Source organism: Podarcis raffonei, chromosome 17 (genome assembly GCF_027172205.1).
Source record: "Podarcis raffonei isolate rPodRaf1 chromosome 17, rPodRaf1.pri, whole genome shotgun sequence".
Classification (NCBI taxonomy): Eukaryota; Metazoa; Chordata; class Lepidosauria; order Squamata; family Lacertidae; genus Podarcis; species Podarcis raffonei.
Genome location: NC_070618.1, coordinates 27,770,532 through 27,784,918, shown reverse-complemented (window position 1 = coordinate 27,784,918; position 14,387 = coordinate 27,770,532). Strand labels below are relative to the sequence as shown.

The window sequence follows — 14,387 nt, the reverse complement described above, 5'->3', positions numbered from 1 at the left end:
TCAACGTACCCCAAGTAAAATAAACCTGCGATATCAAAATGAAGGCTGCAATCTTAGAAACATTCATTGAAATGGACTGTGTGAACTCTGACTCAGTTGATTGAAATGAGACTTCCAGGGAATTGTCTCAATGACTGAAGTACAATCCTCATGTAATTCATAATAATATACCGTATTTTTTGCTCTAGAAGACTCACTTTTTCCCTCCTAAAAAGTAAGGGGAAATGTGTGTGCGTCTTATGGAGCGAATGCAGGCTGCGCAGCTATCCCAGAAGCCAGAACAGCAAGAGGGATTGCTGCTTTCGCTGCGCAGCGATCCCTTTTGCTGTTCTGGCTTCTGTGATTCAGAATATTTTTTTTCTTGTTTTACTCCTCCAAAACCTAGGTGCGTCTTGTGGTCTGGTGCGTCTTAATACGGTAATAAAGATACAAACCCTAACAAAGATACAAAATTAATCTCAATAACAACAAAATTAACAGCACCAACAAGAACTCCAAAACAATAGCCCACTGCAAGAGTCTATAGGCATCCTGAGAAGCAAGTCTTGAAGCGATGATGATGATGAAGATGATGATCATTTACTCACCCATCATCCTAAGGTCAAGGGAGATGCTCTAAGGGGGCTATTTTTGCTTTATCTCACTACAAAACCTAGTTGGTCCCAAGTTTGGGGATCAATTTCAATTATAAGCATTATTAGATGAGATTCTGGAAAACACAGTTTCTCCATTTCACCCACAGCTCCTCAAAGCAGGCAAGGGATGTTTGCTGAAATTACTATCAGCCAAAAATAACCCTTTCAACACTTTATTTTTTATTATTATTCATGATTTTATAAATTTTATACATTTCAGTAATTTTACAATCACTTTAACTTTTTAAAATTCGACTTCCTCCTTGCTCTTTCTGCGGTTCCTTAAATTTATTTTTAGTATTTTCTGTATATTCCAAATTAACTTAATTTACTCATTTATGGATCTGTTTTAAATATATACTCTTATAAAACTGCAGGTTATTACAATAATCCTGCCAATGTTCTTATCTGTTTACAGTTTATTTGTAAATATTCCATAAACCATTTCCATTCTTTTATAAAAAGTTTATTATCTTGATTTCTTATTTTTCCAGTACGTTTTGCCATTTCTGCATATTCCATAAGTTTTTGTATCCATTCTTCTTTTGCTGAGACTTCCTCTTCTTTCCATTTTTGGGCAAGTAACTTTCTTGCCACTGTAGTCGCATACATGAATAAATTTCTATATCGTTTGGGTAGTTCTGTTCCTATAATTCCCAAAAGCAAAGGTTCTGGGGTTTTTTTACAAACACTATTTTAAACATCTTTTTCAATTCATTCTATACCATTTCCCAGTAAGCTTTAACCTTACTACATCACATATGATAAAAAGAACCCTTTCAACACTTTATTTTGAAAGAAACAGAAATCTGGGGCCAGTATTCAAAGAGAAGAGCTGAAGAGATTCTAGATAGCAGATTTCATTAGCATGTGGTTTTAAAAAAATAATTTTTATTCATTTTTCTTTAATAATGTTCCAATTAATAGCAAATCAAATCTTGCCACACCATACCCAAATTTTAAAAAGCCAAATATACATTCTGAATTAATTAATTTAATGGAGCTTATTATGTTCTGGTTGGTCCACAGAATGTCTTTTATTTTTGTTCCTGCATTAGCATGTTTTTGTACCAAAGCCAGATAGGTCTGAAAGATTAATAGTGGACTTTTATAAATGAAATTCTCCAGTCTTCATAGATAGAGAGCCTAGTTAACTTTAAGCACATTCACTAGAAATAGGGGTAGGATAGGGTACATACAAGGGGACGCGGGTGGCGCTGTGGGTAAAACCTCAGCTCCTAGGACTTGCCGATCGCATGGTCGGCGGTTCGAATCCCCGCGGCGGGGTGCGCTCCCGTTGCTCGGTCCCAGCGCCTGCCAACCTAGCAGTTCGAAAGCACCCCCGGGTGCAAGTAGATAAATAGGGACCGCTTACTAGCGGGAAGGTAAACGGTGTTTCCGTGTGCGGCTCTGCCTCGCCAGGGTAGCTTTGTCACGCTGGCCACGTGACCCGGAAGTGTCTGCGGACAGCGCTGGCTCCCGGCCTCTAGAGTGAGATGAGCGCACAACCCTAGAGTCTGTCAAGACTGGCCCGTACGGGCAGGGGTACCTTTACCTTTACTAGGGTACATACAGACAGCATTTTTTTTCTTTTAAAGTTAATATAAACTTTTCATATCGCAAAAAAGTCCAGGTTTGCCTGGTGCGGAGTGGGTCTGTTTCATGAGAGTGCCAGATTCACTTCAGCTGCACAACCTGAATTCATAAAATTATAGACTTGGAAGGGATCCTGGGGGTCATTTAGTCCAACCCCATGCAATGCAGGAATTTCAACTAAAGCATTCACAGATATGGCAACATATTATTGAATCCCATCTGCAAGACAGTAATAATAATAATAATAATAATAATAATAATAATAATTTATTATTTATACCCCACCAATCTGGCTGAGTCTCCCCAGCCACTCTGGGTGGCTCCCAAACAAATATTAAAAACAATACAGCGTTAAATATTAAAAACTTCCCTAAACAGGGCTGCCTTCAGATGTCTTTTAAAGATAGGATAGCTACTTATTTCCTTCACATCTGAAGGGAGGGTGTTCCACAGGGTGGGCGCCACTACCGAGAAGGCCCTCTGTCTGGTTCCCTGTAACCTTACTTCTCGCAATGAGGGAACCGCCAGAAGGCCCTCGGCGCTGGATCTCAGTGTCCAGGCAGAACGATGGGTGTGGAGACGCTCCTTCAGGTATACAGGAACGAGTCCGTTTAGGGCTTTAAAGGTCAGCACCAACACTTTGAATTGTGCTCGGAAACGTACTGGGAGCCAATCTCCCAGTGACAATCTGGAAGTGCCCAAGTTGTAAGAATAAGATTTTATCACGGATGAGCTGTGAATACAGTAAACCGTTTAAAAGGAGAATCGAATCTGAGCACCTTTTGCATTTACCTGTGATTAAAGTTGGCATTCGTATCAAAACATTTGCCTGGGCACACAAAGAAACCGTATCACCTGAATTCCCAGTAACACTGGGTAGAAATTAAAACAAGCCCAGGCATCTCGACTTCAATTAAATTACAGTCCCTTTCTAACTGCATTAAATCCAAAGATCCATTTACTAAGCAACAGGTTACCGAAAATATTTGGGAAGAGATTTCTGTGATTCCTATGTGCAAGTTGAGAGTAGCTCTCCATAAAGGCTTTCCGTTACGGAAACTCGTATAAAAACAAAGGAACTAGAAAGGTAGTGAAACAAAAAATGGAGCTCCTTCGGAGACTAGCTGTAAACGGCCACTTTTGTGGCTAGTTGTTGAACACACAACTAAATGGGTAACACAGCATCAACTGTGCCATATTGTCGCTGTTTTCAGGTGGGATTGAATCACACACCGGCAAATACTGTATTTTTTGCTCTATAAGACTCACTTTTTCCCTCCTAAAAAGTAAGGGGAAATGTGTGTGCATCTTATGGAGCGAATGCAGGCTGCGCAGCTATCCCAGAAGCCAGAACAGCAAGAGGGATTGCTGCTTTCACTGCGCAGCGATCCCTCTTGCTGTTCTGGCTTCTGAGATTCAGAATATTTTTTTCTTGTTTTCCTCCTCCAAAAACTTGTGGTCTGGTGCGTCTTATAGAGCAAAAAATACAGTACATGTTGGGCAATTATAGTTGATCAGCAGGTCTTACACAACAAACCCATTATCCCCAAATATTGGACTTTTGGGGAGAAGGAAAGGGACAGGGAAAAGGCACCGGGAAGTGTGGGGTAACACCTGCTTTGAGGCAACATCAGTTCAATTTCCTGCTAAAAAACCAGAATGAATTATCATGGACCTCCCAAAGTCTAATTTCCCCCTCAACATCTCCTCCTTCTCCTCCCCTCTCCCACGTTCAGATGAGGTATTATATTGTGGTAATATACAAAGCTCTGAACAACTTGAGTCTGGGATATCTTAACAACTGAGCCATTAAACCCCAGCTGGATCAATAAAACGACCCAGAGGAGCAGTTAGTTGTTCCCTATTTTACAGAGGCCAGACAGGCTTCAACTGTAAGCTAAGCACTTAGCATCGTTGTGGAGCACTCTTCCAGGAGAAATTTGGCAGGCAACCTCAGTACTGAAAACAGTGGTACCTCAGGTTACATATGCTTCAGGTTAGATACGCTTCAGGTTACAGACTCCGCTAACCCAGAAATAGTGCTTCAGGTTAAGAACTTTGCTTCAGGATGAGAACAGAAATCGTGCTCCAGCGCCGTGGCGGCAGCAGGAGGCCCCATTACCTAAAGTGGTGCTTCAGGTTAAGAACAGTTTCAGGTTAAAAACAGGCCTCCAGAACGAATTAAGTACTTAACCTGAGGTACCACTGTACAGGTATCTCTTGAAAACTATTTTATGCCAACAAGCCTAGGCAGCTGTCTAAATTTTCTCCATGAGCTAGCCATTTTAATGATTATTTTCTATTGTTTTGTGGGGTTTAATGATTTATTGTCCATATTCTTGTACGCCACCTTGAGATTTTTCATGAATTGGCAGTATGTAAGTATTTTTAATATATATAAATAGATAATTAAATATCAGGTACATGGTTTGTTTTGCTGAACTGTTACTCAGGAATCCAGTTCTGTCGGGAGATTGTCACAAAAAGAAAATCTGACATCAAGGGTGTGTGTGTGTGTGTGTGTTCATGCACTTTATAGATTTAAAGTATCTTCTTAGTTTCTGCATCTCTATAGAATTCTGGGATATGTAGTTTTAGGGGTACAACAACCTTAGAACCACCATCTGATAAGACTGTCCAGGATTCTTTGTGAGAAATGGTAGCAATAAAACTGGAATAAAACAGATACAAATTAATAATGTAAATATGTCCTAAGCCAAAGATAACCAACACAGTGCCCTCCAGATGTATTAGTTGTTTGCTTATTTAAGACTTTTACATGCTGCTTCATTGCTGAGGTCTCTAAGGGGTGCACATGAGAGCCAGTGTGGTGTAGTGGTTAAGAGCAGTAGATTCGTAATCTGGGGAACCGGGTTCACGTCTCCGCTCCTCCACATGCAGCTGCTGGGTGACCTTGGGCCAGTCACACTTCTTTGAAGTCTCTCAGCCTCACTCACCTCACAGAGTGTTTGTTATGGGGGAGGAAGGAAAAGGAGAATGTTAGCCGCTTTGAGATTCCTTTGGGTAGTGATAAAGCAGGATATCAAATCCAAATCCAAACATGTTGTTGGGTTATCACACTCAGCAGTCCCAGCAGCATGGCTAGCGGAAAGAGATTATGGCCATTGGCTTCTTCTTCTTCTTCTTTGGTGATCCTTTGTAGCCGAGTAAGATTGTCTTCCATGAATATGGTCTTAGCAATTTGTCCATAAATGACTGTGGAGGCCAATTCTGGATCCACACATCCTTCCACAGTGAGGACATAGGTTTTCAAGTGGGAGTTGATCATGGTGTGGATTTGCCAAGCATGCCTTCCTCTTAGGGTGTTTCTCCCTTTTGTCCTGAGTTTGAGTGTCTTCAGAACCCATGACATCTTTGGTAAAGGCTATTCTCCAACTGAAGCACTTGCAGGCCAGTTTTCCCCCGTTGTTGGTGATTATACTACATTTCTAAAGATTGCCTTAAACCTCTTTTGTTGTCCACCGGCATATTATGCTTTCCATTCTTAAGTTGGGAATTGAGCAGTTGCTTTGGAAGACAATAATCAAGCATCCGAACAGAAAGCTGCACTCGCAGAGCTCAGGTGATACTGGATTTCGGCTTAAATGTTGGCCCTTGTGGAAGGATAACAGCCTAGGTAGGAAAAATGATCGACATTTTCCAATGTTACACCATTAAGTTGGATTTGTGGCGCTGCGGAGGGGTTGTTTTGTGTTTGTTGGTGCAGCACTTTGGTTTTTTGGATGTTAAGCAATAGGCCAAGCTTTCTTTAAGCTTCTGTGAAGATATATAGGATGGTTTGGAGGTCATCCTCTGAGTGTGCGCACACTACGTTGTCACCAATGCCCTAAGCAAATGTGTCCGTCCCTTCAAAACATAGCTGGGAATGTGTGATTTTTCTGTGTACAATGTCATTTATGGAGCAACAAATTCTAAAGGTTCCGCCTGAGAGCATAGCAGCAAATCACCTTGAAACATTTTTGTACTTATTTTTATATTGTCTTTGATTTGCCATTTTACTCTTGGATTTCATTCTTGGGGTCCGTTTTATACTTTTGCTTGAAGGGAAACAATTTCTGCATTGTAACAGGATGTGACAAAGTTTAAGGCTGAATTCTTAACCATTTTTACCAGGGAGTAAACCTAACTGGAAATGGTGGGATTGACTTTTGACTCAACCTGCTTAGGCTTGTGCAGACTATTTCTTTCAGGAATATCGGCAGGGCTTGAAAGGCTTACGTTTCTGACATACGGTGGCTAAGCCGAGGGCTGGTAGAAGATTAAAATATAATTGGATCTGTTTATATTGGGTTAATTCCCACCACCACCAACAAAATGTGGTGGAAATTATATTCAAGTAACAAAAATTTGAAAGCTGCATAATCCATAGGTGAATGAAAACCTTGCATTCAGATGACTCACACTCTCTCACTTTTTTGTAATTTATGAAACAGCCCTTAGAAATTATGAAATACAAGAACATTGGTTTGCAGAGAGGCACTGCGTAGCTGTTAAGGATCTTTTCCTACCATATGCTTCTCATGCAACAAGGAAAAAACACACCACCTCAAGCAGCCTGATGCGATGCACATTTTCTACGAAGAAAGTTCAACTGAGGAAGAGCTGTAGGCCCGTGGCAAAGTCTCTTCATTGAATGCATAAGTTCCCAGGTCCATCCCCAGTATCTCCAGGTAAAGCAGGGAGGGACCACTGTTCTGAAGTAGCTCACCTGGTGGAAGGGAGACCCTGTGCTAGCTTCACAGCAGGTGAGTCACTGTCGTTGACCAGGAAAGATGGAGGGGCAAGGCATCAGAAAGTTGGCACAGTGTAGCGCACTGGCAGAGCCAAACTGGAGACCCTTCTGTTGCACTGGCATCGCACCTACCTCCCCATCGCATCACCACTCCTGGTAAACAAGAGTGAGCCACCAGTTGGGAAGCTAGCATAGTGGATTCCCCTGCACACAATCAACCACTTCTGCCCCTGTGTGAAGCCCCAGCCAGGGTACTGAGATGGATGTACCAACAGGTCTGTCTTAGGGTCTTCCTGTTAGGTAAGTATGCACAGGATGACAGCCATGATCTCCCTCCAGTTAATATATTATTGAAACAAACAAACAAACAAACAAACAAACAAACACACATTATATCTCTCTCTGTGTGTGTTTTGTGGTGTAGTATGTGGATATGAGATTTGGGGATAAGATGCTGTCAGTAGGCTGATGACACTTAGCTCTCACATCTTGATGAGCAAAGGCCAAGGCAGAGCCTCTGTAACAACAACAACAACAACAACAACAACAACAAATTTATTATTTATACCCCACCCATCTGGCTGGGCCTCCCGAGCCACTCTGGGCGGCTTCCAGCAAAATACTAAAATACAATAATTCATCAAATAGTAAAAGCTTCCCTAAACAGGGCTGCCTTCAGATGTCTTCTAAAAGTCAGATAGTTGTTTATTTCTTTGACATCTGATAGGAGGGCATTCCACAGGGTGGGTGCCACTACTGAGAAGGCCCTCTGTCTGGTTCCCTGTAACCTCACTTCTTGCAGGGAGGGAACAACCAGAAGGCCCTCGGAGCTGGACCTCAGTGTCCAGGTAGAACGATGGGGGTGGAGATGCTCCTTCAGGTATACAGCCACTGTAGGTACACTGGAGGCTAAAATTGTGGAAACCTTTTGGGGAAAGTGTACTTCCAAAGTTTGATGGCCCATAACACCATAATCATAATTATCAATGGAAAGATAATTTAACGAAGAATGTAATGCAACAAAGTTTGTTCAATTATCTGTACTCTATCAAAAATTATAGCAAAATAACCAGAAAAAGGAAGCACAACTTGCTTAGGTTGATATGCAGTAGCTTTCCATTGATATATAATTTTATGGTATTGCTCAAATAAAAAAAAATGGTGTTATGAGCCATCAAACCTCAGAAACACACTTTCCCCAAAAGGTTTCCACCATTTTGGCCACTAGTGTACATCCAAGAAATTGCTCAGTTGCCAGAACTGGATAGGGTTGCACTTCCACTAGTGGAGGATATTCTGAGAGACCTACATTGGCTCCCAGGATGTTTCCAAGCCCCTGCAATGCAGGAGTCATTTGGCCAATGTGGGTCTCAAACTCACAACCCTGAGATTAAGAGCCTTGTGCTCTACCAGCTGAGTTCTTTCCTCCTTTTCTCAAATTTAGATTACAATGCCCTCTAGTACAGCAGTTCCTGAGCTATCATTCCTGGGCCACTAGCGCTATGTGAGCTTCTTTTTGGTGGTCCGCCACATGTTTGCGTTAAATATGCATTCTGATTTTTAATTGTACTTTCATTGCCCCTTTTACTTCTTATATGGAATTTTATTGTATTGAAGTTTGACGTCTGTGGAATGCAAATGGTAAAATCGCAATATAGGAAATAAAATAAGCAATAAAAAGGCAATTCAAAACCATCCAGCACAGTGCATTATAGTTGCTATAGGAGGCTGAAAAATCATTAAAGTGGTCTACTAAGACCATCAGCAATTTTAAAGTGGTCTGTGGTGGAAAAAGTTTGGGAGCCACTGCTCTAGTATATTACGAGAGCAAAGGCCTATGAATGCTGCAAGCCTAGAGACTGTGGTATCATGTACAGAATTCGGCTTTCTGATTTTTTAAAAACAAGGCATGCTTCTAGCCCTTTACATCATGAAGGTGCTTGAAGGTGTATTGGGGCCAGTCGGTAAAGTCTGCTGAAATCTCAAATTGCCCTTCCCCAGAAACAGTAAATCCAGAATAAATTATTGAAAATAGAAACATGGCGTAGGAATGATGCAAAATAAGAGAAATTTAATACATTTGCTTGATTTATATACTTTTATATGGGAGGGGTATAAATAAATTATCATCATCAACATTTACAGAAATAAGCTTTTAATTGGGATTTTCTTGCACAGAATGTGAGTTGCCTCGGTGCACAATTTTAGCACAACCTTGATAAAATGCAACTTGCAAGTAACCTGGCTGGCACGTAGACACCAGGGACTGAGACGCCTAATTCAGCTGCAGGCATATGTCTGCACATTGCTGTGTTATTTCATTTCGTTTTTTGTTCTAATTATTTAAAATAACCTGAACGTGGGACAGGTTATCAGCTGACACTGTCTCCAAATGAGGGAGTGGTTACAGCTGTAAAGATACAATCACTGCGTTTGGTAATGTGGGCCCTGAGAGTGTTTATTTTGGCTATTACCTGTGGAAACTGCATTAGCTGCGGAAACTAAACAGCTTGTTGATATGACTGGGTGTGGCCCATTTGCAATCAATAGAGTCCAGGTGTGTTGAATCACTGAATGCAAGGACTGGCCCTTTAGGACAAAACACGGCGTGCATGTTGGGAATCACGTCAAGGTGCAAGCATGTGATTCAGTATAATTTTCATGGAATCCATGAGTTGGAAGGGACCTTGAGATTATATAGGGCTATGCAGTTGTCCCTTACAAATCAAACCTGCAACCTTGGAGTTGTCAGCGACCTTGAGAATGTTTCACCACAGGAAAACAGGGTATAGATAAGCAACACAGATAAATGCAATAAAAATACATGGGTTTGTGCAGGAATATGTATAGATTAAAATCAGTTGAAATTTAAAGCTTTTAAGAGATGCCTCGGCAGTTATGTCGCACGGAAGAGTGTACAAGGTACTCCCCATGTTACATGGGAGCCAGTGAGACTGAAGCCATTGTGCTGGATGGGAACCAGGAAGACTTGAGTTCAAATCCTTGCTCAGCCATGAATCATGGGTCAGTCATTCTCTCCCAGTTGAGACCACCTCATGGGGTCATTGTGAGGAGAAAATGGGGGAAGGGAGAAAGCCAAATTAGGTACACAGAGTCCTTTGTTGAAGGGGGCTTTAAAACATTTCATAATATTAATAAATACCGTATTTTTCGCTCTATAAGATGCACCAGACCATAAGACGCACCTAGTTTTTGGAGGAGGAAAACAAGAAAAAAAATATTCTGAATCCCAGAAGCCAGAACAGCAAGAGGGATTGCTGCACAGTGAAAGCAATGATCCCTCTTGCTGTTCTGGCTTCTGGGATAGCTGCACAGCCTACATTCTCTCCATAAGATGCACACGCATTTCCCCTTACTTTTTAGGAGGGAAAAAGTGCGTCTTATAGAGCAAAAAATATGGTAATTGTTTTTCCAATGACTCTGTAAGGCAAGTCGATATTAGTCCCCTATTGCTAATTTTCTTAATTATAATTCTTAGAGACCCCCAAAATGGTTAACATTAGAAATTATCTCCCATTATTTTTCATTCCTTTTTTTTTTAAAAAAGCAGCTCATTCTTGTTCAAATCCTTTAAAACCTTTTTCTTCTTGCTTTACCCATAAAATCAAAGATATCTTGTTCAGTGTTGCAAAATCCTCCGTTTTGATCTGCCATATTTAATAGTCTATATTATTTTAATGAATGTGGAATGTTAATTTTATTTGCATAGTGTATATTGTGTTATGCATTTTGTCTGATTTATATGATGTTAGCTGCTTTGAGCCCGGCTTTGGCTGGGGAGGGCGGGATACAAATAAACTTTTATTATTATTATTATTATTATTATTATTATTATTATTATTATTATCATTGCATGGGCTGGGGGTAAGGATGAGAATACAGCGTTGTTGAAGTCCATCTAGTGAGTTCACATCTGGGGAGAGACTTGAAATGAGCATTGTTTGCTTTTCCACTCCACCAGCTTGGTCTATGAGTATCTGTCTTCCTCTTCCCAGTCCAACATTTACATGCATCCACAACAAATGCACAGCTTAAGTGCAATAGGGAGTGGACTATGTGGTTCTCCTGAACGGACGCCAGAGGGCTTGAGAGCCACTCAGTTGAGGTTGCCTAGTCCTCTTCCAGTGTCTATGCTGTCCCCTTCCAGCAATGCCGTTCTGCGTTCCACATAGGGCAAGAAAAACCCCTAATGAACACAAATTTGACATTGGCAGTGGCAACATTCAGAAAACAACAGGGGAGCATCTCCCCGTTTTGATCCCAAGGTTACAAATCTCATAGAATCATAGAATCATAGAATCATAGAGTTGGAAGAGACCACAAGGGCCATCGAGTCCAACCCCCTGCCAAGCAGGAAACACCATCAGAGCACTCCTGACATATGGTTGTCAAGTCTCTGCTTAAAGACCTCCAAAGAAGGAGACTCCACCACACTCCTTGGCAGCAAATTCCACTGTCGAACAGCTCTTACTGTCAGGAAGTTCTTCCTAATGTTTAGGTGGAATCTTCTTTCTTGTAGTTTGGATCCATTGCTCCGTGTCCGCTTCTCTGGAGCAGCAGAAAACAACCTTTCTCCCTCCTCTATGTGACATCCTTTTATATATTTGAACATGGCTATCATATCACCCCTTAACCTCCTCTTCTCCAGGCTAAACATGCCCAGCTCCCTTAGCCGTTCCTCATAAGGCATCGTTTCCAGGCCTTTGACCATTTTGGTTGCCCTCCTCTGGACACTTTCCAGTTTGTCAGTGTCCTTCTTGAACTGTGGTGCCCAGAACTGGACACAGTACTCCAGGTGAGGTCTGACCAGAGCAGAATACAGTGGCACTATTACTTCCCTTGATCTAGATGCTATACTCCTATTGATGCAGCCCAGAATTGCATTGGCTTTTTTAGCTGCCAATCTCCTACAAAGGAATTGCAAAGAGACACTGCTAAATTGTAATTTACTAGAACATTTGATTTTATCCATTTGGAGAGGAATAAGGACAACGGTTCCCTGTCTCGCTGAACTATTCGTTAGCTTAGTGGCGCTAAGATGGCTCTGCTGTATGCGTGAATGGTCACTGTGCTAATTTTTACACTCGTTTAAAATTTAAAAGTGTACCTTTTGCATTTCATAGCATTTGAACCCACGGTTAATATCCCCTCCCTGCATATCTGTGTCTGTATACGGCGTCAGCTGAAGACAGCACTTCATGAATCTGACGAAGGGGATTCAAGCCCACAAAAGCTAGCTCCACACTCGGTTTAAGGTGCTACAGTATTCCTGTCTGCAATTAATAAAGTAAGCAATCTGCCAGCCAATTTGCTGCAATTTAATTTAAAAAGAACAAGAAAATTGGAAACATAATGTAGCTACTTGGCCAACGTAGAAGTGAAACAGAGTCTAAATCATTCATTCAACGCAGCTGCCTCCTCCTTTGAAATTAAAGCCTCCACCCTCTTGAAGAGAGTTGCCCATGAACCAGTTTCTGTGCTCCTCCAACTCATGCTGGACTTAAAGGAAAACACCTTGGGTATCATTTCTGATAAAATCTGATGCCCAACAGGCTAATGGCAAGCAAAATCCCAGTGAAGTGCTTTTAACCTTTAAACATGAGTTATATTTAACCAGCTGATACTAGTGCTGTTAATTTTTAATGTTTCTTTTTTGCTTTTTAATGATATACAGTATATATTGACTCATGCTTACTTCTTACTTCCCTCCCTTTTTTCCAGGGAAGCTCAGGATTTGGGGAAAAAATATGTATCATAGGAGACAGCACAATTAGAGTTTGTACTCACTGTCATGTGGGTCCTTAATATAATTTTCTGATATTCTATTTATTTATTTTTTTGGCAACACACAGCATGGATCACACAATCCATATGCTCAATTTATGCATTTAGTTCAATCATATGTTCAGATTTCCTATAGTGGTGGTTTTTAGGCCTTGACTGAGGGGTTGGCATGAATAGAGATGATGTGGGCAAAAAAGGGGAAAACTAGATCGGGGTAGGCAACCTAAGGCCCGGGGGCCGGATGCAGCCCAATCGCCTTCTAAATCTGGCCTGCGGACAGTCCGGGAATCAGCATGTTTTTACATGAGTAGAATGTGCCCCTTTAATTTAAAATGCGTCTCTGGGTTATTTGTGGGGCCTGCCTGGTGTTTTTACATGAGTAGAATGTACCCTTTTATTTAAAATGCATCTCTGGGTTATTTGTGGGGCATAGGAATTTGTTCATTTTTTTCTTCAAAATAGTCTGGCCCCCAACGAGGTCTGAGGGACGGTGGACCACCCCACGGCTGAAAAAGGTTGCTGACACCTGAACTAGATAAATGTTTTCTTTTTTATTTAAGGAGCAGTGAATTAATGAACCATTTCTCTCAAATTCCCTTTGACACAAGTCATGATTTGTTCCAATTTTGTACATCGGACTTTGTACTGAATTTGTATGGTTGAATGACAGACTAGCGACCTTAATGCTAGAGTAATCTGAGGATGGACGGAAGGGATCGTGCAATCCAACATTCAGAGAGTCATCCAGGGATCGGCATGATCAAAGCCTTCTGTTGCAATCCTGTAGGATTTATATAGGTAGGAAGGATCAATGCAGCCACTTGCTCAGACAGCTTTAGGTTGAGAGACTGAAATATGCAAAATCAAACACAAAATCAATCAACGGCTGATATTGATTGAAGGCCTAGAGGTATGTAGTTCACAGAACCAGCTGCCAGTTTAGCACAATGTGCCGGTAACCCCTTAATAAGCTTATTGAATTGATATAGATGAACAAACTAGGGTGAGAAAATTGTTACTCTCAAAGAAAGACATTTGTGGTTTTCTACTTTGGATGCCAAAGCAACCTGACCAACAAGGGGTACTGAACTTGTGCATTTAGAGGCAGATGTGGGTACAATATTTTCAGATAGCAAATATCAGGTAGCAAAATGTCCTGGGCCAGCTTTGTGGGTCTATATTTATTTCACAAAATTCGTATAAGCCTTGATTACAATAAAACCTCAAGGCGGTTTACAAATGATGCACATTTTATAAATCTTTTTTGTATACTGAATAGTGGTATTATACTAATGCAGGGATAGGGATGCGGGTGGCACTGTGGTCTAAACCACTGAGCCTCTTGGGCTTGCCGATCAGAAGGTCGGTCCCTGCTCCTGCCAACCTAGCAGTTCGAAAGCATGCCAAAAAGTGCAAGTAGATAAATAGGTACCACTCTGGTGGGAAGGTAAACGGCGTTTCCATGCGCTGCTCTGGTTTTGTCAGAAGCAGCTCAGTCATGCTGGCCACATGACCCGGAAAAACTGTCTGCGGACAAATGCCGGCTTCCTCAGCCAGTAAAGTGAGATGAGCGCCGCAATCCCAAAGTCGTCTGTGAC

General features: G+C 41.4%; 1 long non-coding RNA gene across 1 annotated transcript in view; it reads right to left on the bottom strand.

The window, feature by feature from the left end:
- LOC128405019 (uncharacterized) overlaps window positions 1-10,254 on the bottom strand; it is a 112,868-nt gene extending 102,614 nt beyond the window's left edge. Inside the window, exon 1 of the long non-coding RNA XR_008328215.1 lies at window positions 10,174-10,254. This is a non-coding gene — a long non-coding RNA (uncharacterized LOC128405019). The remainder of the gene's footprint in view (window positions 1-10,173) is intronic.
- Between the last annotated feature and the right edge of the window lie 4,133 nt (window positions 10,255-14,387).